Source organism: Nerophis lumbriciformis, linkage group LG34, assembly GCF_033978685.3.
Source record: "Nerophis lumbriciformis linkage group LG34, RoL_Nlum_v2.1, whole genome shotgun sequence".
NCBI classification, from domain to species: domain Eukaryota; kingdom Metazoa; phylum Chordata; class Actinopteri; order Syngnathiformes; family Syngnathidae; genus Nerophis; species Nerophis lumbriciformis.
This window is the reverse complement of record NC_084581.2, coordinates 956,942-984,925: the sequence shown is the minus strand read 5'-3', so window position 1 is coordinate 984,925 and position 27,984 is coordinate 956,942. Positions and strand designations below refer to the sequence as shown.

General features: G+C 42.1%; 1 protein-coding gene across 2 annotated transcripts in view; it reads left to right on the top strand.

Annotated features, from left to right (window-relative positions):
• Window positions 1–3,360: 3,360 nt before the first annotated feature.
• Window positions 3,361–27,984, top strand: part of tmem200a (transmembrane protein 200A) — a 38,679-nt gene continuing 14,055 nt past the window's right edge. For both annotated transcript variants that reach the window (XM_061929942.1, XM_061929941.1), the window contains exon 1: window positions 3,361–3,867. The gene's annotated coding sequence lies outside the window, so the exon portion shown is untranslated. The remainder of the gene's footprint in view (window positions 3,868–27,984) is intronic.

Here is a 27,984-nt window from a genome sequence, read left to right as displayed (position 1 = left end):
ATACGTTACTCAGCAATGCATGAATAAGTCCAACATTGTCTTTCACAAATGAATGCTTAATTTGTGGACCCTTCCAGATGTAAAGACATGATGTGCCTCCAATCTTTTCTTCTCTAAATACCATGAGTGTCAAATGAAGTGAGGTCGTAGCGAGCAGTAACGTCTTGGTGATGACGAATGGTTTAAATCTTTCAAAAATTACTTTTCTTAACATCTCCTCGATCCCATTTTAAATATTTGTTCATGATAGCTTATATTTTTGCCTCTAAGCCTTTCAAAATACACCCAAATTTGGACTGATGCATGTAAATAAACAGTAGCCTAATGGGACTCTAGACAAACACCTGAAACTCGGATGTGTCTGTAGGTCACGTGATTGCAACCCAGCTATAGAGAAAGTATTTTACAACTAAAGTGCAACAATAGTGCACCCATACTGCAACTATAGTGTAACTAGATGTAACGATAAAACAATAACCGCTGTAAAACTTTCGACTGTTAGTATTACTGCTTTGTAGGGACGTAACGGTATCGTAAATACTGCCGTATTTCGGTTCCAAAGTCTTCACAATAATACCGTGACGCATGACGGTATCAAGCATAAACTTGGTGTGTAGTTTTTTTCTGTGCTTTATCGTTGGCCGGGTCTGAAAGCCAACCACATCTCCCAGAATCCTCTGCGCAGCGCCGGCGCAAAGGTGGGCGCGTGGAACCATGTTCGTAGCTGATGAGAGAAATTGTTTTTTGGACATTTCCTGAAAAATGTCATCAAAATCTATTCATAACTATTTTAACTATGTTGCTAACAAACAGACAAACAGAACCCGCCAAAAACACAACCTTTTTTGGCTGAGGCAAGAAAATCTGCGTTTCCAAGGCGACACAGAGCCAGCCAGTCACGTCGCACCGCACGGAAAAAAATGTTCAACGCAGGAAATATGAGGAAACTCAACCCTCAATCCATCTATCTATTTTTTCCACCACTTTCTCTCAATGTCACGGGGTGCCTGGAGCCCGTCCAGGATACAGGCAGGATACACCCTGGACAAGTCGCCTCCTTATAAACTGTCATCCAGAAAATATATTTGAAGCCAGCGAAGCCAAACATCAGTTTGTCATGTATTGACATTATTAAAAGTTTAATTGTTAGTTAACTTTTTTTTATAGAACCAGCATTTTTCTAACTGATATAAAACATGTCCACTGTTGAGGACAATGCTTGTCAGAAAGTAAGAGCTGAAAGACACTAAAGTGAACATCATTGTTTTACACTGAATGTTTACAGTATCACTTTAAAGACAAGCAACCGTAAGTGTCTTAAAAAATATTTACTTGAAACAGTGGATCTCCCTGTGCTATTCTTTGCACTTAAAATGTATGTTTGTGGTAATAAATATGATTAAAACATTTTAGTATATGTTTGTGTTCAAGAGTAAATGTGTTTATCTTAAACATTCCAACCACTTCATTTTACACACGATAAACATTTTTGGCCTTTTAAAAAAAATACATATACCGCAATAATATCGTACCGTGGCCTTAGTACCGTGATAATATCGTACCGTGAGATTTGATACCATTAGATCCCTACTGTTTTGAATTAAAATGATCGAAAACTGGGATTAATAACTGCATTTTAATTAACTCACTTTTATTTATGTAACTGTCCAGATGCTTGTTCAATTGTTCTGTTGGTGTTAAAAGTGTTCATTCCAACTAGCACAAAGTAGCAGTTGCTGTTATTCCACCATTCCAGTAGATAGGAGTAATGAGCAATACAACGTCATGGACAAACACTAGTTTGTTGCTTGTTGTCATTTCATCAGACAAAAAGCAAAAAAATATACAGACAAATACGCACAAAAAAAATTGTATTTTGTTCTTTTTTATGAGGCCACTTGTTCATAGGTATAATTGATTAGACTCAACCATAGTTTCCCCTCGAAAAATGGAGCATAGGCCAGGGGTCGGCAACCCAAAATGTTGAAAGCGCCATACTGGACCAACAATACAAATAAGAAATCTGTCTGGAGCCACAAAAAATGTAAAGCCTTGTATAAGTGTTATAATGAAGGCAACACATGATGTAAGTGTCTTTATTAGCTATATGAGACTACTATCAAAATGACTATTTGTCGCAGGCTGACGCAAATCTTTGTTTACAGAAATGTAATATTTATTTGACACATTTTTACAACATTACTAAAACGGAGGCTTTTCAGAGGGTGTGATAACTCCTGGAAATGACTGGCTTAGAATGGCCAAAGTTATAGATGTGTGTGTTCAAGTTGAAGGAAACGGAAACTGCAAATAAAATGACCCCAAATATGATGCATGATGTACATACAGCTAGCACAAATAGCATGTTAGCATCGATTAGCTTGCAGTCATGCAGTGACCGGATATGTCTGATTAGCACTCCACACAAGTCAATAGCTTCAACAAAGCTCACCTTTGTGCATTCACGCACAGCATAAAAAGTTTCATGGACAAATAGAGACAAATAAGGACTGCCATAAAACACCTCTTTCTGTGGCAGCATCAAGGAAAGTTGTACATGTAAACAAACTACGGTGCGTTCAAGGACTTCCGAAATTAGTAGGACAAAACGGCGCGCGCCAAATACTCTCATCCGTGAGGCATGTTTAATGTAAACAGTGGGATTTCTAACAATTAGGAAGGTTTGTGTCATGTTTGTCCTCCTAAAAAAAACATATTAAAGCAAAATATATATATTTTTCCTCATCTTTTTCCACTTATATACATTTTTGAAAAAGCTCCAGGGAGCCACGATGGTGGCGCTAAAGAGCCGCGCGTTGCAGACCCCCGGCATAGGCCTTTCTTTACTATCACAAATTAAAAGCGTGTATCCCCAAATATCATTATAATTGTATCTGGAAAGTGGCATCAACATTACTTATTTGCATTTTTATTAAAAAAAAATAAAGTATCTGCGATGAGGTGGCAACTTGTCCATAGTGTACACCGCCTTCCGCCCGATTGTAGCTGAGATAGGCTCCAGCGCACCCCGCGACCCTGAAGGGAATAAGCGGTAGCAAATGGATGGATGGATGGAAAAATAAAGTATAATTGAAATATTTTAATTGAGAGGGACAATTCCATTAGAAAATGGATGGATAGTCAGCGGTAATAGGCCATTGTGATTCATTCCAGCTCTGTGTTACATATCAAATATATATGGGATAACAAGAGCATAATCATATATGCATCACTGGGAATTGGTACCATGAATATGCTGCTTGTTGCACATTTGTGTACATGTGGTGCATTCAGAGACCCAGTCAGAAGCCCCTCCTCCTCTGTAAGACGCACGCACGCGGACGCCTCGCACATGTTCGCACGCACAGAAGCGCTGTGGAAATTGGAAGAAGAAGAACAAGAAAAGGGGGGAGAAAAAGAGGCAGTGAACGTTTGAAGAATTTTTTTCAAAAGACGTTCTTGTGACTCATCCCTGGACCCTGAACGCAACAGTTTGCTGCGGTGGATTCAGTGTTTGTTGGCTTTTTAGAAATCAGCATTTGTAGGCAAAACGCCCAGTATGGAGGTCGCGCAGCCACAGCCGAGAGTGACGTCACAAGAGCGTTTCTTCTGGGTGGCTTTTTCGAACTTGGACTAACAATTAAGCCGCACGGAGTCGTCAAAAGTGGACTTTCGTTGCCAGGCTGCTGGAGGAAGTGATAGAAAGTGTGAAGGCTAGTAAGGAAGTGTCTGGTCTGCGGTATGCATGAGAAATATTTCAACGTGTGGACGCAAGATGGAGGATGTGATTTTAAAGTCCAGACTGCATCTTCTGATGATCCTCTCTGCCTAATGGATCAGTGACCCTGGCAGTTCTTCTTATAAATGGTAAGTAACAACACTCTCAATGCACAACGCATCTCTTCCATATGCATATTTCATCTGCTTTAAAATTGCACCAACAACTAAAAGCCTATTTATTATTTACTCATCTTATCAGAGGGTCTAACAGTCCAGTGGGTGATGTGATACATTCACTGGACTGTTTATTAGGCATGTCAAGTATCAACAAATACTGCAGATAATAATGCTTTTTTATGGATTCATTGAACACAACAGGGGAAAATACCTGTACTTTTCTTGCAATAATACCAACAGCAATTCTGTGATAATCGATACATTACGATATCAATATAACCAACAAACGTAGAAAGAAATCAAACACACTTTCTCTTAATTCTGCGACCATAAAAACATGAATTGGTTAAATCCAGTTGTATGGGAACACAACACAAATGAATCAAATATTTTAAATAATTTCACAAAGTTTGACATTGGACAATATTTAATTCACCTTTTTTTTTTTTATTGAAACTTTTATTAGTAGATTGTACAGTACAGTACATAGTCCGTACAATTGACCACTAAATGGTAACACCCCAATAAGTTTTTCAACTTGTTTAAGTCGGGGTCCGCGTTAATCAATTCATGGTACAAATATATACTATCAGCATAATACAGTCATCACACAAGTTAATCATCAGAGTATATACATTGAATTATTTACAATACTTACAATCCGGGGGGTAGGATGTGGAGGGGGTTGGGGCGGGGGTGGGGGGGTGGGGTTAGGTTTGGTTGACATCAGCACTTCAGTCATCAACAATTATATCATCTGAGAAATTGACATTGAAACAGTGTAGGTCTGACTTTGTAGGATTTGTACAGCGAGCAGTGAACATAGTGAGCTCATAAAGCATAAGAACAAGTATATACAGTACATTTGATTATTTACATTTGATTATTTACAATCCGGGGAGGTGGGATGTGGTGGGGGGAGTGTGTTAGTCTAGGGTTGTAGTTGCCTGAAAGTGTTCTTTTAGTGCGGTTTTGAAGGAGGATAGACATGCACTTTCTTTTACACCTGTTGGGAGTGCATTCCATATTGATGTGGCATAGAAGGAGAATGAGTAAAGACCTTTGTTAGATCGGAATCTGGGTTTGACGTGGTTTGAGGAGCTCCCCCTGGTGTTGTGGTTATGACGGTCATTTACGTTATGGAGGTAGTTTGACATGTACTTCGGTATCAGGGAGGTATAGCGAATTTTATAGACTAGGCTCAGTGCAAGTTGTTTTACTCTGTCCTCCACTCTGAGCCAGCCCACTTTGGAGAAGTGGGTAAGAGTGAGGTGTGATCTGGGGTGTAAGTCTAGAAGTAACCTGAATAGCTTGTTCTGCGATGTTTGGAGTCTAGATTTGAAGGTTTTGGAGGTGCTGGGGTACCAGGAGGTGCATGCGTAGTCGAAAAAGGGTTGAATGAGAGTTCCCGCTAGAATCTTCATGGTGCTTTTGTTGACCAGAGAGGAGATTCTGTAGAGAAATCTTGTTCGTTGGTTGACCTTTCTGATTACCTTGGTTGCCATTTTCTCACAGGAAAGATTAGCCTCTAGAATGGAACCTAGGTAGGTGACCTCATCTTTCCTGGTGATAACAATGTCACCCACTTTTATAGTGAAGTCACTGACTTTCTTAAGGTTGATTTGGGACCCAAATAAGATGGATTCCATTTTACCTAAGTGTATGGATAGCCTGTATCAGTACTATAGTGTAGGGCAGTGGTATTCAGAGATTTGTACCCAGTGGCTTGTTTTTTCTATCAGCCTGCAACAAAAAGTATACAAAAACGACAAAAATAAGAACATTTGAGAAAAAAGGCACAATAAAGAATGAACATACAAACATATCAAACTGTTTGTGCTAGGAATTAAATAAATGATAAATGGGTTGTACTTGTATAGCGCTTTTCTACCTTCAAGGTACTCAAAGCGCTTTGACACTACTTCCACATTTACCCATTCACACACACATTCACACACTGATGGAGGGAGCTGCCATGCAAGGCGCTAACCAGCACCCATCAGGAGCAAGGGTGAAGTGTTTTGCTCAGGACACAACGGACATGACGAGGTTGGTACTAGGTGGGGATTGAACCAAGGACCCTCGGGTTGCGCACAGCCACTCTTCCACTGCGCCACGCCGTCATTGCGCTCCAACTATACAGCAATTGTGCAATAATTAAAATACTGGAATAAAATTATGTACAACAGAAGTGTCCCAATACAACTCTTTCACTTCCGATAAGATATTGATATTAGTTCCTTGAGTATTATCTGATACCGATATTCTTCCGCTACGATATCAGCAGGAATCATACATACTTGTATTATTTTGTATTGTGGAATGTTAGAAAAAGTTTGCTAAAATGAAAATATTCAACAGAGAACAATGATAGGTTTTGAAAAACACTAACATATTTATTATTCACCACATGGAGTGGACTATTGCGGTCTTTAAGTGGAAGTGGAGTGGTAATTGCTTTTCAGCGACACTTATTGGTCACAATAATTCATGAAGTCAATATAATTTCACAAGTCGCATTGAACAAACACTTCAAAATTTCCGTCATTTGTTTCGACACTGTAGCGTGACAAAGAGTAATCCAGCCATGTTTGTAATATTTTAGCTCGCTCATTCAGATGCAACAATAAACATATTTTGACACAGTTCTTGTATTGGATTTCATGAAATGTGTAGTGAATGTTGCTAATATGCTGGAAATTATATTAGTGGCGCCCCCTATGGGTTTTGGTCAAATTGCTTAGACATGCTAGCATACATGTAATAGAGATTTCAACAAGGTTTTTTAATCAATTGAACATATGATTATTGACTTAAAGACAATTATTTGATAAATCCTGCCCCCATGTCCACGCAAAAATGGTTTGCTTGATGTTTTGAATTGATCCCCTCAATTCCCCCCCAAAATGGATTAACTCGCTGGAATATAAAGACAATGTAACATACATCCATAAACGTGGATGCATATGCAAAAGTGCAATATATTTATCTGTACAGTAATCTATTTATTTATAACTGCACATCATTGCTCTTTTATCCTGCACTACCATGAGCTAATGCAACAAAATTCCGTTCTTATCTGTATTGTAAAGTTCAAATTTGAAGGACAATAAAAGGAAGTCTAAGTCTAAATTTAAGTTTTTTAACTAGTCTTGATCAATTCTACACACGTGTGCTCGTTACTGGCGTACCAAATTGCATGGCTGACTCATAGGCTTTAAGAACAACGCCACCATGTCAGAGAAGTAATAGCAAGTGTGTGTTCTGACACATTTGTGCGCAACGCTTCAGGAGTAGAAGTGTTAGCTTACACCATTTTACACATGACTCTCACTTTATATGTTAGTGGTGGAGTCTCGTATCAGCCATCCATGACTTAACACGTGCCTCCACGGTGAAGGTCGGAGGTCATCACTGCAGACTCACTTGCAACCTTCCTTCCATGGTCAAATATTCATCCTTCTTCCTTCTCATCCTTCTCGCGTGAAAACAAAACAGTGTTGTGTGTACTCAATGTTCTCAGCGAGGTCAAACAGAAGTGTTTAACGATGCTACTGCTGCTACTTGTCAAGGCTTCACGCCAAAGATTCTCACCTCGCAAGCAGTTTGGACCAGCTTTTTGGAGGCCGAAATCTTGATCTAAGAAAGTCCACAAGCGGAGCTTGTTGCAAATAACTGTGTAGAAATATTGGAGAACCGACAAGGGGACATTTTTTTGTCAGGATGGCATGTGGGTGACTGACAGAATGTAATGTGTAGTTCAATTCTGCTGGACTACACACACGCACACACACACACAACCGCACTCACACACACGCACACAAACACACGCACACACAACCGCACTCACACACGCACACAGTCGCCTGGCATGAATCCCGGTTGATGATTAAATTCCAGATTCAATTGGGTGAAAAAAGACAGTCAATCCCAGCGAAAAGATGCCAGACATTACAAAAAAAACATGTCTGATTCATCATAAATATAACAAGGAAGTTTTTAGAAAATGATGCAACACCTCGGAGGCTGCAGAGGAACGTGTGCTGGGTAAAAATGAAAAGAAAAAGGTCCGGCATGGAGAAGACAGAGTGACGAGTGACTCACCTTCGAGTCTGAAGGGAGGCCAACAATGGAGAGATGCCTCCTGGCGCTTCAGCATTTGACTCGAACGCCTCCGAGATGATGCTCCTTCCTGCTCTTCTGACTAACCATTCACAATCCTGGAGGGGAATGGCGGCAACATTAATAGATAGACATATAATCCACTCATAGTCATTATATTGTAGCCTCAAACAAGATTTTGTCTTTAATATTAGTAAGGAGTTAGGAGTTATGGCTGTCTGCAGCATAGAGAGTATTTTGTTACGACTTGTTATGCCAGGCCATTCTTTGTTTAGTTTTTGGGTGTTTTTCCTGTGTTTTTGGTACACTTTCTGTCTTGTGCAGTTAAAGAAAGAACAACGAAGCATTGACAGTGTTGACAGTCTAGCTAAAAATGGTACTGGTGTGATCTGACTCAAGGTCACCGTTATTCTCTATTCAATATTTTAGGTCGCAAAGCAAACAAGATATAGTTAATGAAATTTATGAAATATTATTCAGGCTTGAGAGGGAATTGGCAGATCAGCTGGCAAAGCAGACACAAAGCTGGAGCAGCACAGAGAGGTACCTCTCAATAAGGCAGAGGCAAAATCATTAATTAAAGGATATCTTTTGAAAGAGCGGCAAGTACACTGAGACATGACTACAACAGGAAAACACTTACATGCAATATAAAACACAGTAAGAGTGGGAAGAACTGTAAGAGGGAGCTTGAAGAGCGGAGTTTTTTCATCTTTGCTGGGCTGCAGCGCAATAGCCAATCAAAGACCGTAAAAAATGCCTCAACGCAGTAACATATCAAATGATTGGCTAAGAGCTGTGTCGGATACAAATCTGCTTATCATTGGTTAAAAAAGTAAACAAGGGTCCATGTGCTGCTGCGGCATATGACATTGACAGAAAGTTAGCATCATGCCAAAACGCAAGACCTCGTTTGATTCTGAATGGATAAAAGAGCACGAATTTATAACGAAAAGCCGTCGAGACTCATTCCATGGCTTCTGCACACTTTGTCGATGTGATGTCGACGTAAGTAGTCAGGGGAAAGCTGCAATTGAACGGCATGCGGGTACGGATAAACATAAAAGTAATAAACGTGCGGCAGGTACCTCTTCAATGAGGACATTTTTTCGTGAAGTTTCGTCGCCCCTGGATGACAAGATAACCGCTGCGGAGCTGTGCAAGGTGTACCATGCTGTAAAGCAGTGGTTCTCAAATGGGGGTACGCGTACCCCTGGGGGTATGTAATGTAATGTAAGTTCATAAACTGAACATCAAATCAAGTAGGCTATTCCATTCATTACCATAAATCCAGAGTTTCGCCCATGCCATGATGGTTTGACCCTCACTAAAATGTCTGTCAAAAAGAACTGTGAAAAGAAATGCAACAATGCAATATTCAGTGTTGACAGCTTGATTTTTTGTGGACATGTTCCATAAATATTGATGTTAAAGATTTCTTTTTTTGTGAAGAAATGTTTAGAATTAAGTTCCTGAATCCAGATGGATCTCTATTACAATCCCCAAAGAGGGCACTTTAAGTTGATGATTACTTCTATGTGTAGACATCTTTATTTATAATTGAATCACTTGTTTATTTTTCAACAAGTTTTTAGTTATTTTATATATTTTTTTCCAAATAGTTCAAGAAAGACCACTACAAATGAGCAATATTTTGCACTGTTATACAATTTAATAAATCAGAAACTGATGACATAGTGATGTATTTTACTTCTTTATCTCTTTTTTTCAACCAAAAATGCTTTGCTCTGATTAGGGGGTACTTGAATTAAAAAAATGTTCACAGGGGGTACATCACTGAAAAAAGGTTGAGAACCACTGCTGTAAAGCATCACCAGCCCAACAGAAGTTTAGACTGCGGCATGAAAGTGGACCGGGAGATTTTCAGTGACTAGCCCACAGCTAAAGGGATGGCCTGTGGCCGAACAAAAGCCAAGGCATTGTGCGAGAACGTCATCACTCACTATTCGGTACATAAAAGAAAACAACCTACCCTTTTCCGTGGCAACCGACGCCTCAAATAAAGCAACAAACAAGTGTTTTCCCATTGTGGTAAGGTATTTTCACTTTGATGAAGGCATCCAACATGTCCTGTTGGATTTTTATAGTGACAGCAACGAAACGTCAGAAGCCATAACAAACCAGCTGCTGGCAAAACTTGAGATGTCTGGCTTAGAGGTGAAAAACATGTCTGCATATGCAGCAGACAATGCCAGTGTCAATTGTGGCAAACACAACAGTGTGTATCAGAAGCTGAAACTGAGCCAAAAAGATGTGCTCCCTGCAAACTGTTTGGCCCATATTCTGCATAACGCAACCAGATATGCAGCAAGCAGCCTTGATGTTGATGTGGACAATTTTTTGTGTCATTTAAAAAAAATTATATATGTTAACTACATTTAAGTCCACACATGTTATGCTTTGTGGCACTCTGCACTTGAAAAGATTCATCTCAGTGGTCACTTTTTGAACACCACAATGTATTGAATAAATACAAATACTGTTAACAAACACTTGTCTTTAATATTTTTTCCTATTCAGCCACACAAACATCATCTTTAAACCACTCAAAATTGTACTATAAATAAGAGTATACCAGAGTCCTATGTACACCATAGTAATTTATTGATATGCCGCATAATGTCCTCCTTTTTGGTGTCATGGAAATGGTCACCCTAAGAATGCATCAAGTACCAAGTCATATGACTATAAAGTGTACGCATGTAACATTTGCTAAAAAGTTAGCATGTATCAAGTACCAAGTTATATGACTCTGAGGTGTTCAGCTGCAAATTGGTTAACAATGTTAGTATGCTAATGTGATTATGATGGAATGCTAACGTTAGCATGCTAACAGCTAGCATGTGTCAAGTACCAAGTCATATTACTTTCAGGTGTTTGGATGAAAACTGGCTAGGAATGTGAGCATGCTAACAGCATGTGTCAAGTCAATCAATCAATCAATCAAAGTTTACTTATATAGACCTTAATCAAAGGTCTCAAAGGGCTGCACAATCCACAACGACATCCTCGGCTCAAATCCCACATCAGGACAAGAAAAAAACAACCCAAAGGGAACAACGAGAAAACCCCGGAAGGGACCGCAGATGTGGTGACCGGTGCAATGGATGCCAAGTGGATACGGTTACTAATGTGAGAGTCCAGTCCATACTGGCGCCAGCAGGGGATCCTCTTTCATGTAGACAAGTCAGCAGCACAGATACGTCACCAACTGATGCAAAGGGAGTGGTCCATCCTGGATCCCAACTTGGAACAGCTAACGCCTCCTCCATAACAGCTGATCCGTGGCTACCTGATAACCTCTACACGCGGGAGAGGGGGGCAGAGCAGAAAAGAGACAGCCGACCAACTGGTCTAAAAAGGGGCCTATTTAAAGGCTAGAGTATATGAATGAGTTTTAAGATGGGACTTAAATTCTTCTACTGAGGTAGCATCTCTAACGGCATTCCAGAGTACTGGAGCCCGAATCGAATACGCTCTATAGCCCGCATACTTGTTTTGAGCTCTGGGAATCACTAATAAGCCAGAGTTCTTTGAACGCAGATTTCTGGCCGGGACATATGGTACAATACAATCAGCAAGATAAGATAGAGCTAGACCGTTTAGTATTTTATACGTAAGTAGTAAAACCTTAAAGTCACATCTTAAGTGCACAGGAAGCCAGTGCAGGTGAGTCAGTGTAGGCGTAATATGATCAAACTTTCCTGTTCTTGTCAAAAGTCTAGCAGCCGCATTTTGTACCAACTGTAATCTTTTAATGCTAGACAAAGGTGGGGCCCGAAAATAATACATTACAGTAATCGAGACGAGACGCAACAAACGCATGAATAATGATCTCAGCGTTGGTGGTGGACAAAATGAGACGATTTTTTGCGATATTACGAAGATGAAAGAAGGCTGTTTTAGTAACACTCTTAATGTGTGACTCAAATGAGAGAGTTGTGTCGAAGATGACACCGAGATTCTTTACCGACTCGCTTTGTATAATTGTTTGGTTGTCAAATGTTAAGGTTGTATTATTAAATAAGTGTCGTGTCTAGCAGGACTGATAATCAGCATTTCTGTTTTCTTAGCGTTAACATGCAAAAACTTGCTGGACATCCATTGTTGAATTTAATTTAGACACGCCTACAGATGACTACTATCCGGCGTGTTGGTCAGCATTAGGGGCATGTAGAGTTGGGTGTCATCAGCATAACAGTGAAAGCTAACACGTATGATGTCACCTAGCGGCAGCATATACAGTCGTGGTCAAAAGTTTACATACACTTGTAAAGAACATAATGTCATGGCTGTCTTGAGTTTCCAATCATTTTTACAACTCTTTTTTTTGTGATAGAATGATTGGAGCACATACTTGTTTGTCACAAAAAACATTCATGAAGTTTGGTTCTTTTCTGAATTTATTATGGGTCTACTGAAAATGTGACCAAATCTGCTGGGTCAAAAGTATACATACAGCAATGTTAATAGTTGGTTACATGTCCCTTGGCAAGTTTCACTGCAATAAGGTGCTTTTGGTAGCCATCCACAAGCTTCTGGTTTAATTTTTTACCACTCCTCTTGACAAAATTGGCGCAGTTCCGCTAAATTTGTTGGTTTTCTGACATTGACTTGTTTCTTCAGCATTGTCCACATGTTCTCAATGGGGTTTAAGTCAGAACTTTGGGAAGGCCATTCTAAAACCTTCATTCTAGCCTGATTTAGCCATTCCTTTACCACTTTTGACGTGTGTTTGGGGTCATTGTTCTGTTGGAACACCCAACTGCGTCCAACTGCGCCCAAGACCCAACTTTCGGGCTGATGATTTTAGGTTGTCCTGAAAAACTTTTTCATTGTCCCATTTACTCTCTGTAAAGCACCACTTCCATTGGCAGCAAAACAGGCCCGGAGCATAATACGGGGACGGCGTGGCGCAGTGGAAGAGTGGCCGTGCGCAACCCGAGGGTCCCTGGTTCAATCCCCACCTAGTACCAACCTCGTCATGTCCGTTGTGTCCTGAGCAAGACACTTCACCCTTGCTCCTGATGGGTGCTGGTTAGCGCCTTGCATGGCAGCTCCCTCCATCAGTGTGTGAATGTGTGTGTGAATGGGTAAATGTGGAAGTAGTGTCAAAGCGCTTTGAGTACCTTGAAGGTAGAAAAGCGCTATACAAGTACAACCCATTTATCATTTATCATTTAATACTACTACCACAATGCTTGACAGTAGGGATGGCGTTCCTGGGATTAAAGGCCTCACCTTTTCTCCTCCAAACATATTGCTGGGTATTGTGGCCAAACAGCTCAATTTTTGTTTCATCTGACCACAGAACTTTCCTCCAGAAGGTCTTATCTTTGTGCATGTGATCAGCAGCAAACTTTAGACGAGCTTTAAGGAGCAGAGGCTTGCTTCTTGCATGGTAGCCTCTCAGTCCATGGCGATGCAAAACACGCTTGACTGTGAACACCTGTGTTACAGCAGCTTCCAATTCATTACAGACCTGCTTTTTGGTGGTTCTCGGTTGACTCTTGATCATCTTGACCAATTTTCTCTCAGCAGTAGGTGATAGCTTGCGTTTTCTTCCTGATCGTGGCAGTGACAAAACTGTGCCATGCACTTTATACTTACGAACAATTGTCTGCACAGTTGCTCTTGGGACTTTAAGCTGGTTTGAAATGGCTCCAAGTGACTTTCCTGACTTGTTTAAGTCAATGATTCGTTTTTTCAGATCTGTGCTGAGTTCCTTTGACTTTCCCATTGTCGCGTTTGTAATCGAGTCTAATGACTGCATCACATGAGCCCTACTTAAATAGGCTCAGTGAAGTCAACAGGTGTCGTCAATTATAATCACTCACATGAAGTTAAGAGGCCATGCCATGAAGCTAATTTGATTTTATTGTAACTTTTCTACATCACCAAAATTGATAATGTATGTTGCTGTATGTATACTTTTGACCCAGCAGATTTGGTCACATTTTCGGTAGACCCATAATACATTCATAAAAGAACCAAACATCATGAATGTTTTTTGTGACAAACAAGTATGTGCTCCTATCACTCTATCACCAAAAAAATATGAGTTGTAGAAATTATTGGAAACTCAAGACAGCCATGACATTATGTCCTTCCCAAGTGTATGTAAACTTTTGACCACGACTGTAGATGCTGAAGAGTGCATGGCCAGGAACCGAACCCGGTGGAACTCCGCACGTGACCTTTACATACTCCGAGGTCACTTTCTTATGGGAGACGCACTACATCCTGTCAGTAAGATAAGAGTTAAACCAAGAAAAGACTAAGTCTGAAATACCAATACGTGTTTTGATACATTCTTATAGAATGTTATGATCAACAGTATCGAAAGCAGCGCTAACATCAAGTAGCAGCAACTTGGATGACGAATCAACATCCATGGTTTGCGAAGGCTCTCTCCGTAGAGTGATTTGCCCTGAAACCAGACTGAAAGGGTTCATAGAGATTGTTGGACACTAAGTGTTCATTTAGCTGCTGTGCAACAATTTTTTTCAGGATTTTTGAGATAAATGGAAGCTGGGACACCGGCCGGTAGTTTACCATGAGGTCAGGATCGAGGTTAGGTCTTTTGAGCAGAGGATGAATAACCACTTTTTTGAATGCTAGGGGAATAGTGCCAGAGGAAATTGATAAGTTAATAATATTTAGCACTGATGGTCCTAATATTACAAACAGCTCCTTGTTAAGTTTTCCAGGAAGTGGGTCAAGTAAACATGTTGTTTGTTTTGTCCCTTTTACACGTCGGAGGCGTTCCTCAGTTATTTCTTAAAAAAGAGAGAGATTATTTTGGAGGGCAATAGCCGTCATACATACATTTGCATCTTTGTTAATAGAACCCAGTTGTAGCTGGGACGCGTTAATTTTAATCTCCTTTCTGATGAGTAAAAATTTTTTTAGTAAAGAATTGCACAAAGTCATCAGCCGAGTGGGCGGAGCTGCTGGGAGAAGTCCATTGTTGGGTTAGCGAACACATATTGTACTGAACACATATTTAGGATCTTTTTTATTTAGGCAGATGAGATTGGAATAGTAATTAGGTTTAGCTGAGGTAAGTGCATATTTATAAGTTATCAAAATATAATGGAAAACCTCAAGTTTAGTCACACGCCATTTGCGTTCCAGCTTTCTACATGATAGTTTAAGAGCTCTGGTTTCTTCTGTGATCCAGGGTGTACGCCTTTTTATGGGCCTTTTTTAGCTTAAGCGGTGCTATGTTATCAATGGCGTTGCGCAGGGCATCGTTAAAGTTGTTAGTGAGGTTATTGATAGAGCCCACATAATTTGGGAATGGTGCCATTACCGAGGGCAGTAGGCGCAGTTGTCGTAGTTGTGACAGCATTAATGTTGCGGCTGCTAAAGCATTGGTTATTAGTAGCTTGTTGACAATGAGTCAGAGTTTAAAATTTTTATAAGGTAGTGATCAGATATTATTTAGTGTACGGGAGTACCATGCCTTTGGAGGTGGTGACACCCTGGACAAGAACTAGATATATCGTATGACCGTTGCGATGCGTGGGTTCATTTATCATTTGTGTAAGACCACAACTGTCAAGTATAGTCTGGAGCGCCACGCACGGAGGGTCTGACAGGGTATTCGTAAGTATATTAAAATCCCCCATTATAATTATATTATCTGCGTGTGTCACTAGATCAGCAACAAACTCTGAAAATTCACTGATAAAGTCCGAATAGGGCCAGGGGGGACGATAGATAACAGCCAGATGGAGAGGTAGTGGTGTGACAGACCTCATGGTAAGCACCTGAAATTATTTATATGTATTACTTAGGTTAGGACTAAGGTTTTTATTGGATACTAGTGCGACCCCCCCGATATGTGCACTTGTATAGTTCGAAGGACATTCCTTGTTTAGCGGAAAAGTACCAAGTTCTATGAGCCTGAGGCGTTCGGCTCTAAAAATTGTCTCAAAAAATTAGTATGCTAATGCTAGTAATGCTGCCTGAAGCTGAGCCAATCAGTGGCCACATTACTGAACAGCACAATCTGATTGTTTTTGTGTTGTCTAGTGGCCAATACTAGTGTAGTATTGGTATATTTAGTTAATGTAACCATTATGCTTGAAAATGCTTAATTTAGGGCAGAATTACATAGAATATGCTTTGTTACCGATAACACAAAACTAAGATATAGATATTTTGTTCAGATAGTTTAGCATATATTGATTGAACTATATTGTATTGGTTTTAGTATATTGTACAAAATGTATCAAAGTGGCCCCTGCATCCTTACATTTTTGTTAATGCAGCCCTTGCTGAAAAAAGTTTGGACACCTCTGGCATAGAGTGTTTATGCCCCGCTCTTGGTGCTTCATTTTCATTTCCTAATGACCCCCCCCCAGTAAACATGGTGTTTCCATGGCTCGCGTGTTCAATTCCCACAAGTCGCTTTGTCTTTCCAGGTCGAATTGTTGCTAACTTAGGTCTCAATAGCAGAACATCCTCAGATCAGATCCGTTTAGTTTGTCATCTGCAGAGATCTACGCTTTGTTTTGACATTCTTCCTCCATGTTTGTTTCCGATGGAAGCGTGACAAGCGACCTTAACGACATCAACAGGGGGTGTTTAATTGTCTCGGCAGGACAAAAATCTAACTTTATTGCGTGTGTGATGCAAAGACACAAACTTGTTTATGTGTTAAAGCAAATCCATTGTTATTACAAGTCCTACAGACACTTTTCCATGATGGCATACCTGTGCCTACAGCTGGCAGTTGCCATAGAAACGTGTCACCTAGCAGCAGCAGCAAGTAAAGGGCCTCTGCATCATGTGATGTCAGCTATGGATCAACATGTTCCACAAAAGGACCAACAGAGCATGTGCAGCGGAATGTACTCAGGTCTATTAAGGTGATCACTGAGGGTGACAATAGCAAAAACAATTAGACCGTGCTGTTCAGTAACGTGGCCACTAAATAGGTAAAAATGACTAATTAAATGAATTACTTATTAAACGAAAGATGCTACGGTGGCAATTATCACATGAAATAAAAGTTTCAGGGAAGAAATGTTTCCCAGTCGCAACTACCTAGACATGTAACGCCAGGTGTGTGGCAAATGGTGGCACAGGGGCCATTTGTGGAGTTTTGTTGGACCACCACATATTGTGGACATAAAATCAAGCAGAAAAACAAAGTAAAAAAAATAGGACAGAAGTGCAAAAATACGTAATGCAATGACGAATAGCTGACATTTTGATACCTATAACTAGAGATGTCCTGATTCCAATCATGGGATCGGGGCAGATATTGACCTTTTTTTAACTGAGCAGCGATCGGCCAATGAGCTGACAAACCCCTATGGGTCAAAATGCCCTGTAAGACAAGCTAGCATACATGTAATACAGAAGGCCTCAAACTGTTATAAGAATGGACCATGGATCAATAACTTATGGACAATTTAATTGCTGAGCCCCGCCCCGTACCCCTGTAAAGACTTTTAGCTTGAGGGCGGGCGGCCATTATTTTCAACCAATCAACACATACTGTATGTGCTTGTTAGTTCCTCAGAGGTGTGTAACACATTTTGTGGTTAATGTTATGATCCGCTACCCGGATCATATTTTTGTTTTTGTTTTCAAGTCACTTGTGTTTTCAGCACCTCTTGAGTTTGTTTCTGTTACCATGACGGCAGATTATAGTCACCTGCCTCTGGTTAGTGTTCCGGACGCGCACCTGTTGCCCGGGCACTAATCAGAGGGCTATTTAGTTTACGCGCTGGCCTCACTCGGCCTCACCAAGAGCGCAACAAGTTACGCTCTTGGTTTCTCTCATAGTTTACATTTTTGATATTAGCATCTTTGCTACCCTCTTGTTTTACGTGCCGTGGTGCACCGCGCAGCATTTTGTTCTGCAATCAGAATAAATCATTTATTCTCACCTGCAAGCCGCTTCCTGACATCCCTCTGCATCTTGAAAAGACGACCTCCGGCATCACAATGCCTCGCAAGCGTAACAGAAGACCAACAGCAAACAGTCTTTTCGAAGAGGGCGTGGAGGATTCCGGCTACGGGACGTGGCTGGTCTTAAAGGCGATGGAGAGAGAGACTCTCCAGTATTCCCCTTTGGAGCGCGAAGACCTTTTGTGGGGGCCTGACGGTTCGTTGGTCCAATTCGACTCCATCTGGCCCGGGGATGTCCGCTCACAGCCAGCCCGAACGCGTCAGCGAAAGCGGAAGTCAGCCAAGAAGACTTCGGCTCGCGGCAAAGACTCACCTATCCCACAACTTTTCCCTCCGGAGCACAGCCAGCTACAAGCAGCCCAGGATTCTCCTCAAATAGTTGGTAATTATAATGATCACTTTTCCAAAGAGTTATCCGACTGGCCTGTCAATCACTGGGACTGCAGCTATGACGTCATCCCATTGGCGCCCCTTAACGACACGCCCCCTGATGACGCGCTCTCGTCTATTTCTGATGACATCATAGACAAAGAGATTTTTTTACATTCAGTTCATTCTTTCTGTCAGCCATTTACAAATGACTTTAATTCTAAAATTAAGCATTATCAGGACATTTTTGTTAATTCTAGGTCTAGTCAGTCCCACTCACCTTCTGACTTTCAAGCTCAGCCCCCAATTACTTTGGCCCCACCCCCTAAGGCTCAAGCTCCACCCACTCCTCTGTCTGCTGTGCCACGTGCTGCTCTGCCTTCCCCACTTCCTGTTCCAGCCCAGTCATCTTCCGAGACACCCCTCGAGAAGTACAGTCCTGCTTGGGTGGATGAGTGGTACCGGAAGGTACTGATTGAACTAAGACTTGAGGAACAATCCCAAGCGGCAAAGGACACTCCGCATTCTATTGAAGAGCAGAATAGACAATTTGGACAATCAAAAGGGGAGGAGCCTACCCCCCTCCTCACCTCCTCACTTCCACCCCTAAAGACTGTTCCAGACTGCACAAGACGCGTCTGGGATTCGCTTCTTGAGGGGGGGGCTAGTACTGGGTGCTTTGCTAGTGGGCGGGCACAGCTGCGCCCAGCCAAGCCCAAACCTCCATGCCGGCCTCCGCCACCAGTCCTCCGGCATGCTAAGCCGCAACCCCCTGCCCGGCCGCCACCACCGGTTTTTCGGCATGCTAAGCCGCAACCTCCTGCCCGGCCGCCACCACCAGTCCTTCGGCGTGCTAAGCCGCAACCCCCGGCCAGGCCACCTCCGCCAAAGTCACGCCCAGCACCTGCTCCAAGTCTGGTTCCCACACCAGCACCTGCTCCAAGTCTGGTTCCCACACCAGCACCTGCTCCAAGTCTGGTTCCCACACCAGCACCTGCTCCAAGTCTGGTTCCCACACCAGCACCTGCTCCCACGGTAACGACAGCCCGGACGCCTGCTCCGCCCACACCGGCAGACGAACCGCCTGCTCCGCCCACGCCGGCAGACGAGCCGCCTGCTCCGCCTCTGGCTCCGCCCACGCCGACAGACGTGCCGCCTGCTCCGCCCACGCCGGCAGACGAGCCGCCTGCTCCGCCCACGCCGGCAGACGAGCCGCCTGCTCCGCCTCTGGCTCCGCCCACGCCGACAGACGTGCCGCCTGCTCCGCCTCTGGCTCCGCTCACGCCGACAGACGAGCCGCCTGCTCCGCCCACGCCGACAGACGGGCCGCCTGCTCCGCCCACACCGACAGACGAGCCGCCTGCTCCGCCTCTGGCTCCGCCCACGCCGACAGACGAGCCGCCTGCTCCGCCTCTGGCTCCGCCGACGCCGACAGACGAGCCGCCTGCTCCGCCTCTGGCTTTGCCCACGCCGACAGACGAGCCGCCTGCTCCGCCTCTGGCTCCGCCCACGCCGACAGAGTCCCTGCCTCCTGTTTCCACGGGGACGACGACTCTTCCTGTTTCCACGGCGACGACGACTCCTCCTGCTTCCACGGCGACGACGACTCCTCCTGCTTCCTCGGCGACGTCTGCTCTCTCGCCCTCATCGTCGTCTCAGCGATCTCGAGTGGTCTGGCTGCGCAAGCGGCGCTCTCGGAGGTTTGTGTATGGACGCCAGTGGCGCAAACAGCAGCGACACCTGAGACGTAGTCGCAGAACTCTCTGGCTGCTGAACTTCTGGCGCCACTCACGCCCACCTTCTCGGCAGCCACGAATGTGGCCTTTCCGTGGTCGCCCGCCTCGCCTCCGGCAGCGGCGTTCCATTCGCCGCCGCCACCTGACTCATCCCCGGTGGATTCGGGGACACGTGGCCTGGCGACCCTCCGCCAAATCCTCCCTCCACCCTCCCTTGACTCTTGAACTTTGTTATAGTCGGGGGGGTTTTAGTTTTGCCAGGGGACATCTGGAATCTGTCCCTTAAGGGGGGGGTACTGTTATGATCCGCTACCCGGATCATATTTTTGTTTTTGTTTTCAAGTCACTTGTGTTTTCAGCACCTCTTGAGTTTGTTTCTGTTGCCATGACAGCAGATTATAGTCACCTGCCTCTGGTTAGTGTTCCGGACGCGCACCTGTTGCCCGGGCACTAATCAGAGGGCTATTTAGTTTACGCGCTGGCCTCACTCGGTCTGTTGGTCTTGTTTGCTCCTACGCAACAAGTTACGCTCTTAGTTTCTCTCATAGTTTACATTTTTGATATTAGCATCTTTGCTACCCTCTTGTTTTCCGTGCCGTGGTGCACCGCGCAGCATTTTGTTCTGCAATCAGAATAAATCATTTATTCTCACCTGCAAGCCGCTTCCTGACATCCCTCTGCATCTTGAAAAGACGACCTCCGGCATCACAATGCCTCGCAAGCGTAACAGTTAAGTTACAGTTGGTGTTTTGTAGAGCTGTATGAGAAATTTCAAGTCACTCATTTATGGGGTTAAATAAGAGTGCCACCATGCGGCGTATTTGCCTGAAAATTAATATAACAGGCAACACAGCAGGGCCGCATGTTTTGACACATTTGGATGTTGGTTTATACCCTCATGAGTGCTTGTTAGTAAGTGTGACGGTTTGGTTTCACCTCTTTCTTTGAGACACCCGAACTACACTTAAATTGTTGCTACGTCACAGGCTCTTCTGTCACTTTGAACTCCCGCTCCTTAAAGGTTTAAGTGCTGTAGAATACAAATTAACTTTTGTTTGACACTTGACTAAAAAAACAATTAAGTGTGATTCACCAACTGTTCTAAAGCGTTTTTATTTTTCCTTTGCTTTGCAGCAGCACCAGAGAGATGATTGACATGGTAAAGCCATTAAAATCCGAGACGCAGACATGCGAGCTCGGGGGAGGAGAACATTTTCTGGTCTTTTTTGCGCTTTGAATGAGGGTGATACAGCTTTGTCTGATTGGTAAATGTAAAAAGAATGTTAAGTGCCAAAAACAAGACTGATTATATTTGAGTGATTAGAAATAGATCAGCACACAGTCTGCAGGGAAATACAACAGAAATATATTGTAAAATCATAAGCAGAAGAACATTTATAGATGAAGGTGTTCCCTGTAAGCTAAACCCTTTTAATAAACTCATCCCTGCAAGAAAGTGGGAACAAAAATGGTCGCCTCGATCACTCTAACCTTCTTAGCGCTTCAAAAGGGACAATGCTAATGTTCATGTGATCTGAGATTAAACAAGCATTTAAACACAAATGAAGGACGTCCTAAAAATAGACATGTTTGTTTTTAAGCCTTCCGTCATTTGAATAACTATTCATAGACGAGATGAGGGCAGCTGGCGATGATTCACTGGAATGCTATGTTGAGATTGCAGGCTTTCCAATTGCCATCAATACGTAAGACAAACAATAACACTGATCCTCTGCTTCCGCCAGCCTCTATCATCTTGCCACATCTAGAAAACATTAGCATACAGTTTGCTGTGGTAAATCTATCACGACTTTTATACTTTTGACTACCATTACCTAAGAACAATTTAAATATAAATAAATATATATAAATATATATATATATATATATATATATATATATATATATATATATATATATATATATATATATATATATATATATATACATACATAGCAGTGTTTCCCACACATTCATTTATTTGTGGTGGCCCGCCACGAAAGAATTATGTCCGCCACAAATGGATTTTTCGGCTTTTGACTCGCTCGACCGCTCATAAAAGCAATGGGACTGTCTGTGAATGTTGCTTGTAGTTACACCTCCGGTGCAGTAGGTGGCGGTATGCATTGTAACTCCGCCAATAGCACTTAATTCACCTGGTGGGCCAGAAGAAGAAGAAGAAGAGGGACGGACGGACGGGACCAAAATACTCGCCGACTACTTTTCATAATGATGGCGCTTCCTACGTTTCTACCTCAAACGTCCAAAAGCTGCTGAAAGCCTTGATCCAGGATGCCATGGGGAAAAAAACTTAAATGGTGCCTTTTGGCGATAGTTAGCAGCTTGGTGGCTCATAGCCGGCTAGCTAACGCTTGCTAGCGTGGTAGCATTGCTTCATTTTTACAGGTGTTATAGGTAGATAGGTTATAGCTGCATCGCTCGCGGCTCGTCATATATTTAATGTTAATCCGCGATTTCACCGAGCGTTTCACTGACGGTTTCGCCTGACGCTGCTTCATTAACACTGCCGCTGTTTGACTCGGTCACCTGTTTTCATACCGACGAGCTAACGTGTCCAGGTTATAACCCTGTTGTCAATAAACACACATGGACTGAAGCTAAATTGTCCACTGTCCACTGCAGCATGTGAATGCAATGAAAAGAATAAAATCTGAGCCAACCAGCTGTTAAAATGTTGTCCAGGTTAATGTTTTATTAAAGGCCCTTCATTTCAAGATTTCAACTGTGATTGGGCTTTAAACAGGTGGCTGACCTGTTCAGATGGGTGTAACTGCTACTGGTCAAATAATGTGAAATAGCATTTAATTTTACATGTATGCAATGCCATTTAAATGTAATTATAGATAATAATAATAATAATAAATACTGTGTAGTGTTGTAAATAGTCAACGGGAAGGATTCTAGTAAGATATAAGCCATGAGCACTACACAGCCAGAAAAAAACCTAGGCAGGACAAGTAAAAATATTGGGGCAAGTAGATTTGAGAAGTCGGGCAAGTAGAAAAAAACCCTAACGTTGAACCCTGCATGTGTTGAGCTGCTGGTTAGACGGCACTGTACATAGAGCGCTTCTGCTCGTTAGTAATAAATTATAATGTTGGATGTTCACTCCTTCACACAGATGAGTATAGAAAAATATTTTCAACGGCCGAAAAGGGCTGGACTTGGAGAGGAGGTAGGCCTACAGTCCGGACCACAGGTGCGACCTGTTCAGCAGGAGGAGGAGGAGGAGGTTGACTGACTGTGGCAGGACACCTCTGCCTCTGTTTCACTTCATGTTGCTGGTAAATAATATGGTTGTAGTAGTAGGCTAAAGTTAAATTATTTAGTATTCACTAATTAAAGGGGCAGAGCTTTAAGAGACATTTTAGCTTTTATATTTTATAAGATATATTTTTTGTAAGAACCACAATTAATAAATATATTTCAGTGAATCACTAATTGTTCAAATCTGTATATAAATATGTACATAAAATGTTGTAATTATATTCCAACTCCGCGTTCTTCTTGGTCATCGCCGCTGCCGCCCCCCCCCCCCCCCCGCCGACCACACCACCACAAATAGATGCCTGTCCTGTGGGAAACACTGCATAGTATATATACAATAGGGGTGTGGGAAAAAATCGATTCGAATTCGAATCTATTCAAATTTTTTAAAAATCGATTTTTTTTATTTGTATTATTTATTTGTAACTATTTTTTTTTAATTAATCAATCCAACAAAACAATACACAGCAATACCATAACAATGCAATCCAATTCCAAAACCAAACCCGACCCAGCAACACTCAGAACTGCAATAAACAGAGCAATTGAGAGGAGACACAAACACGACACAGAACAAACCAAAAGTAGTGAAACAAAAATTAATATTATCAACAACAGTATCAATATTAGTTACAATTTCAATATAGCAGTGATTAAAAATCCCTCATTGACATTATCATTAAACATTTATAAAAATAAAAATAAATGAACAATAGTGTCACAGTGGCTTACACTTGCATCGCATCTCATAAGCTTGACAACACACTGTGTCTAATATTTTCACAAAGATAAAATAAGTCATATTTTTGGTTCATTTAATAGTTAAAACAAATTTACATTATTGCAATCAGTTGATAAAACATTGTCCTTTACAATTATAAAAGCTTTTTAAAAAAATCTACTACTCTGCTTGCATGTCAGCAGACTGGGGTAGATCCTGCTGAAATCCTGTGTATTGAATGAATAGAGAATCGTTTTGAATCGTGAAAAAAATCGTTTTTGAATCGAGAATTGTGTTGAATTGAAAAAAAATAAATCGATTTTGAATCGAATCGTGACCCCAAGAATTTATATTGAATCGAATCGTGGGACACCCAAAGATTCACAACCCTAATATATAATGTGTATATGTCTGTGTGTGTGTATATATATATATGTATATCAGGGTTTCCCCTTAATGTAATTGAATGTGGCGGACCGCCACTGCACTTTTATTACCGCCACAACTTGATTGTTTTTTGTTTATACTTGAAAACTATTTAAAGTAATATAATATATCTTAGCCCCAAAAAGAAATCATACAAAGTGTGATGCTATTCTTAACTTTTATTACCATTTATGATATAACAAATGGCACAATTACAACAGATTTTACCTCCCGTGTACACACTTTTGTTTCCGTGAGTACGCGCTTCCCCGCCGGACATACAACACTTCCTCTTTTTCTGCCAATCACCTTTCACACACATTTAGAAGCTGGATAAAACTAAGGAGTTAGTGAAAAATCATATCTTCATAGCAGATTATGTAAATTATTCAATGACGTCATGGTGACCATGCCCCGACCACGCCCCCACCGGTATTTTGGCAGTCTAGGGGAAACCCTGTATATGTATGTATGCATGTATGTATGTATGTACATATACAGTATATATGTATAGTTAACGCAATAAATTTGAATATCGGCAATCATTTTTTATTGTACGATTAACGCACACATGTCCATTTTGACCCTCGGACAGTACCGTAGCTGACTGCAATTTTTGATATGGTAGCGGGACAAGGAACAGTGACACACTTGTGAACTTTGCAGAACACCACCAGTTAAAGAACATGAACACATTTTTCAAGAAACGGCTGAATAGACGGTGGACCTGGATTTCACCTAATGGCATCACAAAGAATGAAATTGACTTTTTCCTCACCAACAGACCACTCACTGTTAATTATGTCTCCGTCATCAACAGGTTAAATACAGAAAGTGACCATCGAATGATCAGAGTTTCTCTTAACGTCAACACAAAGTTAGATAAGCAAAGTGCATGAAGCATCCTAAAAAGCCCAATATAAAGTGCTTAGTACAGAAGTAATTGCAATACCAGCTGGCGCTTTCTAATAGATTTGAAACCCTAACTATATCAGAAGAATTGAGTCAAGCCTACCATAGAATAATATGTCACTAAATGAAGCTGCACTGGAAACAGCTGGACATGTCCAGCCACCAAAACCAGAATAACTCTCCACAGTAACAAGACAATTGAGAGAAAATCGACGGAAAATGAAAAGAGAGGGCACAGACAGACAACGCATTGGGTACACTGAGATAGGTAAGACCATAAGATTGACAATGGCACAATAAATCTCAGACTTTAATGAATAAAAGATACTGAGAGCCCTCAAAGAAAACAAAGGTATAAAGTCCGACCAAAGAAAGCAGTGCCTTGGTAGAAATAATATAATTTCACTAAAAGAAGAAGATGGAACTCCCATTCATGACCTAGAAAGAATCATGGCAAGATGCAAAAAGTTCTATGCAAACCTCTATGCCACAAAACAACCAGGACAAACTGTAAGCAATCGCTCAAACAAAGCTACCAAACAACCTCCACCCATACTTTTGTCCAAAGTCAAAGAATCAGAATCAGAATAGTTTTATTGCCATTGTTTGAGAACGGGTTTACAAACTAGGAATTTTTCTTGGTGCAATCGTGCAACATAAAACACATATAACACAGAATAGGTAATAAAAATAAGCTGCAACTGAGCTATCAGATCTTGTTATTGTTCATGTGTCTGATGGCCAAGGGGAAAAAACTGTTCAGGTGGCGGGTGGTGTGGGTCTGGATGGACCGTAGTCTCCTGCCGGAGGGGAAAAGGGAGAATAGTTTGTGTCTAGGGTGAGAAGAGTCAGCTGTGATCCGACCCACACGCCTCCTGGTCCTGGAGGAGAACAGATCCTGGAGGGATGGGAGCTCGCAGCCATTAACCTTCTCAGCAGCACGTACGATGCTCTGCAGTCGATGCTTGTCCCGGACTGTGGCGCCGGGGAACCACATGGTGATGGAGGAGGTGAGAATGGACTCGATGATGGCCGAGTAGAACTGCACCAGCATCTCGGTTGGCACCTTAAGTTTCCTCAGCTGCCGCAGGAAGTACATCCTCTGCTGGGCCTTCTGGATGAGGGAGCTGATGGTCGGCTCCCACTTGAAGTCCTTGGTGATGGTGGTGCCCAGGAAACGGAAGGAGTCCACGATGGAGATGGGGGTGGGAGAGTCAATTGGGTGAGGGGGGATGGTGGGGCTGTCACTTTCCTGAAGTCCATGATCATCTCCACTGTTTTCTGGGCGTTCAGCTCCAGGTTGTTGAGGCTGCACCAGGACGCCAGCCGGTCCACCTATCTCCTGTAGGCGGACTCATCGCCATCCGAGATGAGCCCGATGAGGGTGGTGTCGTCCGCAAACTTCAGCAGCTTTACGGACTGGTGACTGGAGGTGCAGCTATTAAGCGGCTGAAGTGCAACAAAGCACCAGAGGAAAATGGTGTTACTGCAGAAATACTAAAGCATGGTGGTGAACCTATCGTCAAAACATTTACAATGCTCTTTAAAAAGTTCCTCTCTAGTGACAAAGTCCCACAAGGATTGAAAAATGCATCAGTCGTACTCATCCACAAGAAGGAAGACACTGCAGATTTAATATAATATATAGTCTTTTTTCTGTGACATATAAAGTATTTTCACAGGTTTCATGAGACAGAGAGACAAGAGAACAAGCTGGATTTAGGTTGGGCTTTTTAACCACATTCAGGCTGTTAGTCAACTACAAAAAAAAGCTAGTGGGTATAATATCCCACTTTGCTTTGCGTTTCTCGACTATGAAAAGGCATCCAACTCAAGAGTTTACCCACGTTTTGCTGTACTCGAAAACCAAGGACTTAACACAGCATACATCTCGATCCTCCAAGACCTGTACAGTGATGCCACTTCAACATTGAGATTGCACCGAGATAGTAATAAGGTCAACCTTGAAAGAGGAGCCAAACAAGGTGATAATGTCTTGCTCAAACTCTTCACACATGCCTCCAAGATGGTATTATTAACAGTATCAACTGGGAAGGAAAGGGAGTCAACATCAACATTGAAAACCTTTCTCATCTGTTTTGGCACACACTCCACAAGAACTGAATGTTATGCTGAATGAAATCCACCTCAAAAGGACACCGGTGGGCCCTAAACATGCACCTTGGAAAGACCAAAGTAATGTTGAATAAGTACTCTACCAAAGCACACATCGTTGTAGATGGAAACATTATCGAAGAAGTTGACAACTATATCTATCTCTGTAAAATGGCAACAAACAATGGAGATCTGCTGCCAGAGATAAAAAGGATAGGACTCAGATGGGCTGCTTTTGGAAAAGTGGACAATATCATGAAGAACTCAGAAATAAGTAAGACAACTAAAAGAGAGGGATTTAATGAGTACATACTCCCTTTGATGAAATATGGCAGTGAGACATGGGCTTCCACGTCAAGGTCAAACTGAATTCATGGCTTTGGCACAGAGAAAGATGGATAGAATCACGCTTGGCATCACACTAAGGACAGAAAAGCTAACATCTGG